The 6,779-nt window shown below is 38.3% G+C and overlaps 1 pseudogene; it reads left to right on the plus strand.

Moving 5' to 3' along the window:
• The first annotated feature begins 2,482 nt into the window (after positions 1-2,482).
• On the plus strand, positions 2,483-3,043 carry LOC119621602 (large ribosomal subunit protein eL18 pseudogene; annotated as a pseudogene).
• Positions 3,044-6,779: the final 3,736 nt, after the last annotated feature.

The following is a 6,779-nucleotide window of genomic DNA, read 5'->3' on the forward strand; positions in this document are numbered from 1 at the left end:
GAGATCCAAAAAGGTTACGAACCTCTAATATGGAAAACACACACAAACAAAAACATAAGCTACAGTAGATAAGTTGTAGTAAGATAGTAAGGAAGTATTAAGATACGGAGGTAGAGTCTGAGATAAGGAGGTAGATTCTAAGGTAGTAAGATAAGGAGGTAGAGTCTGAGATAAGGAGGTAGATTCTAAGGTAGTAAGATAAGGAGGTAAAGTCTAAGATAAGGAGGTAGAGTCTAAGGAGGTAGTAGGATAATGAGGTAGAGTCTAAGGCCAAAATATCCTAGGTTATGATCCTGGCTCTCCCACTTACCAGCCATGTGGTAGCCAAAGGTTACTTGGACTCCTTATTCTTAAATTTTCTTCTCTGTAAAATAGGTAAAATATTAGTATCTACCTAATAGGGCTTTTGGGAGGATCAAATGAATGAAAATATGTAAAGCTCTTGGAACAATGCCTAGAATATGGTGAAAGATATGTATATGTTAGCTATTATTATTATAAAATTCTGTTAGGCACTTGGAACAGAGTTTGAAACTTCAGGCTTCCAACTATGAAGCAAAAAAAAAAAAAAATGCCTTTTGGAGATAGGATAGGGAGAAGGCATTTTGTACATGGAAAAAAATGTGTCTGGAAAATAACTCACATTTCTAGATGAAGGAATGGAAAATGTAAATATCAACTATTGCATGGAGTCTATAAAAATATTGAGGTTTTTAAAAATGGATTTCAACTTAAAGAAATTTATAGAAAGAGTAACCTCTACAAATTTATGTACATCCTGAAACACACACACACAACTACAAATCAGTCTACTTCTCTGAAATTAAGTAAAAATACTTTTATGAAACAAGTAAGAAAACCAAAAAGAGAGCAAAGGCTAGTTCAAGGATATAACAAGGTACAACAGATGAATGAGAGACAGATGGGATAAGAAATAATTTCATAGAAATTGAAAACACAGCTGAAAGGACAAATATCAATCTTTGGAAGCAAAAAGAAGCAGAATTGGCATTGTAGAATATTGAGTTGGTGACATACTGGTCAAACTTGACAAGTTTCCGATAAGCTAGAGGGAAAGAGAAAACAATGAAGAACACAATAGATAATGAGAAGAAATAAGAAAGACGCGAACTCAGGGTAACAGTTGTTCCTCAATAAGCAAAAAAGAATGGAATCTAAAACAATAATAAAAAAACACAATTGCTATTTCCTTAGCTAAAAATCAAACAAACAATTAGAAAAACAAAAATCTGGCCAGGTGTGGTGGCTCACGCCTGTAATCCTAGCACTTTGGGGGGCAGAGGTGGGTAGATCACCTGAGGTCAGGAGTTTGAGACCAGCCTGGCCAACTGGTGAAACCCCATCTCTACTAAAAATACAAAAATTAGCAGGGCGTGGCGGCAGGCCCCTATAATCCCAGCTACTTTGGAGGCTGAGGCAGGAGAATCGCTTGAACCTGGGGGGCAGAGCTTGCAGTGAGCCGAGATCACACCACTGCACTCCAGCCTGGGTGAAAGAGTGAAACTCTGTTTCAAAACAACAACAACAACAACAAAAACCATAAATGTTATCTGTGGAGAACACTATGGAGGTTCCTCAAAACAACTAAATATAGAACTATCGCGTGATCCAGGATTCTCACTTCTAGGTATATATCCCCCAAAAATAAAATCAATATATTGAAGAGATACCTGCACTCTCATGTTCATTGCAGCACTCTTCACAACAGCCAAGATTTGGAATCAACTTTAGTGTCCATCAACAGATGAATGGATAAACAAAATGTAGTATTTATCCACAATGGAATATTGTTCAGCAATAAAAAGAATAAAATCCTGTTATTTGCAACAACATGGATGAGGCTAGAGGACACTATGTGAAGTGAAAAAAACCAGGCACAGAAACACAAACTTCACATGTTCTCACTTATTTGTGGGAGCTAAAAACTGAAACAACTGAACTCATGGAGATAGAGAGTAGAATGATAGTTACCAAACGTTGGAAAGGGTAGTAGTGGGAGAGGACTGGGGGAGTGGGGATGATTATTGAGTCCAAAAATATAGTTAGATAGTATTTGGTAGCACAACTGAGTGACTACAGTCAACAGTAATTTACTATATATTTATAAATACCTAAAAGAGTAGAACTAGAATGTTCCTATCCATAAAGAAATGATAAATATTTGAGGTGATGGTTGTCCCAGTTACCCTGATGTGATTTTTACACCTGTATGCCTACATCAAAACATCACATGTACCACATAAATATATATACCTACTATGTACCCATAATAATTAAAAATAAAACATTAAAAAAAGAATGTAAAAATGAGGTGGGATCATTACATGCCAGATTAACTCAGTGACAAAGAAATCCGCACTTAAATCTATGTAACTTTTTTCTTTCAGTTACAGGGCAAAAGTGAAACTCCTATCCGCGCTCAAGGGAAAAAATAACAACACACAAAACAGAAGGCGCCATCATGCGGGTTGACATCCGCCCCAAGGACCGAAAGGTTCGGCACAAGGAGCCCAAGAACCAGGATATTGGTCTACCTGAGGCTGTTGGTCAAGCTGTACAGGTTTCTGGCCAGATGAAACAACTCCACATTCAACCAGGTTGTGCTGAAGAGGTTGTTTATGAATCGCACCAACAGACCACCTCTGTCCTTTCCCAGATAATCCGGAAGATACAGCTTCCTGGCCAGGAAAACAGAAACGCTGTGGTTGTGGGGTCGGATGACGTACGGGATCTGGAGGTGGCCAAACTGAAGGTGTGTGCACTGCGCATGCCCAGCTCGTCCCTGAGCGGCATCCTCAGGGCTGGGCGCAAGATCCTCGATTTCGACCGGCTGGCCCCGGACTCCCCCAAAGGCTGTGGCACCGTCCTGCTCTCTGGTCCTCGCAAGGGCCGAGAGGTGTACCGGCATTTTGGCAAGGCCCCGGAAACACCACACAGCCACACCAAACCATACATCCGCTCCAAGAGCCGGAAGTTCGAGCGCGCCAGAGGCCGACTGGCCAGCCGAGGCTACAAGAACTAACTCTAGATCCTATCCTCTTACTAAAGATTTTAGATGCTGAAAAAAGAAAGAAAAAGAAAGAGAGAGAGGGAAAGAGAAAAGGTTAAAAATAGAAAGTCTAACTGTGTTCAAAACAACAAAATCTGATTTTACTTGCAGTACTGCTATGGTGTCAGGAAACAACAAAGCAAACTCAATAGCCATTTGATTGCAGTAAAACTGTGTATTCGGAAACTCCAGGTGAATTAACTAGAGAAACAAGGAGAATTCAGAAACTAAAAGGACTGTAGGATTTCTTCCCCAGGTTTATGCTGTTTTAGTTACATTATTCTGTAAACTGGTTAATACACCTACAGAATCATTCAATTTGGCTATGGTGGTTTTGTTAGCCATGGCTTAAAATTCTCCAATTCCTCTTCGCACTACCCATCTCCTTTAGTCATATTAAGTAATGAAAATTAAGGAACACTTATTTAAGAGTCCTTGGTATGTTGGCAAAGACTGATCATACAAAAAAAATCACACCTCTTATGCAAAAAAAAAAAAAAGCCTCGATAAATTGCAAAATGCAGACATTATCATGCAATAAGCTTTGATAACTTAGAAAATAAATCTAGAAATTAAACCAAGATTGAAACAAAAATAACCAAAACATCTGGAAGGTAAATTACTGCTCGGGAACTCTTGTAATACTTCAAGGATTCAAATGTAAACTGATGATATGAACTGTACAAAGAGAAAAATGTCCCTAACTGTTGCATGCTCAAGGGAATGTTTCTTTCTGGCCAGCCACCAGCTTCCATACATCCTTCTCTCCTCAGGGATCAGATGGCTCTGTTGGGATGCCTTCCCTGTTTTTCTGCCAGCTTAGTGATTGATTATCTATCTTTATTACCAAGTCAATCTGTACACTGAATGTGGAATGGATTCAGCAGTCAAAGGAAGAAGTGGAAAAACAAGATATGATATGGCTTAGGTAAAAATCTGTTTTAAGCAGCAGCATCCTAAGTCTGTAGCAATTCCACTTGGTGTACAAAGAGGTGAGCTTCTCGTGTTTTGCATCCTAATGCAGGGTGCTCTCAAATGCTAGAAATATGTTTTTTACAGAGAGAGATATCAGCAGCCAAGTCACCCCGCTTCACAAATATCCCCCCAAAACAATAAACTGAATGGTTACATTAAGAGAAACAGATAATTTCCCTCTGTCCCTTCCAAAATGGAATGTTATGGTGCAGCCCCTATGACTGAACACTTAAAGAAGTAGCAGTCTGAGAGACAGGATAGGACTAGATACCCATACAACCTGGGAATAAAGCTAGAAAGCTGGTTGTGTTTTTTCCAAAGAAGCAAAGCAGCTGTAGAACATTCAAGTCCAGTCAATATGTAAGCTCAGAAATCAGCCAGGAAAATAAAACTATATTAATGTCACATAACTAGAAAAAAAACTGTTAGCAAAAGAGAAGACTTGAGATCTCCATTATAGGTCCAAAATGGCTGTTTCCTACTCCTAAGCAAACAATGACATTTGGTCTATTAAGGAAAAATGAAGGCCTTGAGAGAAAGCGGATGTAGGGAAGAATTTTTGCATTTTTGTTGTCCCTTCTACTTCTTTATGAATATGAGATGGGGAAACTTAAAGAGGAAGAACCCAGGAAGGGTTTGGGGGAGAAAGAAATGTACAGAATACCAGAATAAGATTTGGGAGAAGAGAATGTGTTGCAGGACAATAAATACTTTGAAGGTTTTCTGTTGTTTTCATTCTAAAGGGTGACATTTCAAATAAGAACAAAAATGAGCAATGGAGCTAAGGAAATCCTACCAGACATGTAAACTGTGGCTATCACAGGTGCTCTTCCTTTGTTCTGTTTTAGTGCTCCATGCTTATTCCTTAACACATTTTAATGTAATTGTTTGAAGGTGTGTGTCTATTTTCATTAGACTCAGAGACTCAGAAGCAGGTCACCTGCTTGTCTCTTGGTTGTGCAACTTCCTCATGACAATTACTGGCCATAAATATTGTCATAGGTATCCTCAAACCTACAGCTAACAACAGAAATCCCCTGCAAGCTCTTAACTGAGACAGCTTTGAATAGCTTCAGTGGCCAAGAGCTCATTACCTATACAGATAATTTGTGTAATTTAATGGGTTAACTCAACTACTCAATTGGGTAATTGAAATTATTACAATATACTCAACGAAATTCCCTTTCCTCCAGTGGTTTTATCATACAAAGCTAAATGGAATATATCTACTTTGCGGTCTCTCTTTAAAATCTAACTTCTGCTAGCATATATCCTCTTTGTCATCATTTTTATAAACAATTTACAGATGCAGAAACTGAGGCTGAAAAACATTAAACACCTTGCCCAAGGTCAGATTACCAGGGTTAATGGCTCTTCTGGGACTTAAACTGAGATCTCTTTTATTTCATAATTTAGGAACATAAACACTATGCTGTCCTGAAAATAACTACATTTTCTTTAAATGCATCTTTTTATAAGTGGCTTCTACAGCACTATAAATCTCAACATTCTTTATCCGTATACCATTTAATTTGTCAGTTTCTCTCTCAAATTGCAGCCCTGAAATTAACACAGTGTTGTCAGTTAAACACAGAGTTCGGGGGATTATCACCAAATTTGGTTTGGACCCCAGAAATCCATCTTAGTAAACTAAAATTGTGTGGGCGTTACCAAACTTGTATTTTGTGATAAATAAAAGTTTCAGATTATTTTTATATAAATTTCTTCAAAGAAAGGTCTTCCCAATCTGGTTATAAAATTTATTGTTTTAACTAAAATGCCAGATCATTTATCTTTGTTAAATGTCATCTTTTTTTTATTAAGCCTGTACAATCATTTTAAAATTTGATTGTGACATCTATCATATTAGCTAGTCTCTGAATTTTATGTCATCTGCAAATTTGATAACCATGTTTTCTAAGCATTAAGTCATGTCATTGCTATAATATTTAAAAGATAAGATAAATCAGAGAGGTTACAAATATTCTATTAGAAATGCCCCTGAATACAAAAAGAACTAAACTTCTCTGGAAAAATTGCTCAAATTTGTAGGACAGTAATCCAGACAATACTTCGCCATATTATTAGCCAAGAAACAAGAGTAACCTTTAGTTAAATGCTGTGTAGAAATCATCATACCCTACATGTCAACCCCTTCAAAACAGGATAATTTGTTCTTACATATTTTAATTAATTAATCCATATTGGCTCCTGCTCACATCATCTTTTCTACAGGCTCAGAAAACATAGGGCTAATAATATACCCTGAAGTTTTCAGGGAGCAAATGTCGTGTGTTTGGGGATCTTGTTTCTGGGGAAGACACGGGTCTTTCAGTGGAAGATATAGTGAAAACACGCTAATATTCTTTGTGGTACTATGTTTTTTTGTTTTTGTTTTTGTTTTTGTTTTTTGTTTTTTTTGAGATGGAGTCTCGCTCTGTGGCCCAGGCTGGAGTGCAGTGGCGTGATCTTGGCTCACGGCAAGCTCCACCTCCCGGGTTCACACCGTTCTCCTGCCTCAGCCTCCCTAGTAGCTGGGACTACAGGCATCCGCCACCACACCCGGCTAATTTTCTGTATTTTTAGTAGAGAAGGGGTTTCACTGTATTAGCCAGGATGGTCTCGATCTCCTGACCTCGTGATCCGCCCGCCTCGGCCTTCCAAAGTGCTGGGATTACAGGCGTGAGCCACCGCGCCTCGCTGGCATGTTTTCTAATATTACATGATTACATGT

The sequence above is a fragment of the Chlorocebus sabaeus genome, chromosome 21 (genome assembly GCF_047675955.1).
Source record: "Chlorocebus sabaeus isolate Y175 chromosome 21, mChlSab1.0.hap1, whole genome shotgun sequence".
NCBI lineage: Eukaryota > Metazoa > Chordata > Mammalia > Primates > Cercopithecidae > Chlorocebus > Chlorocebus sabaeus.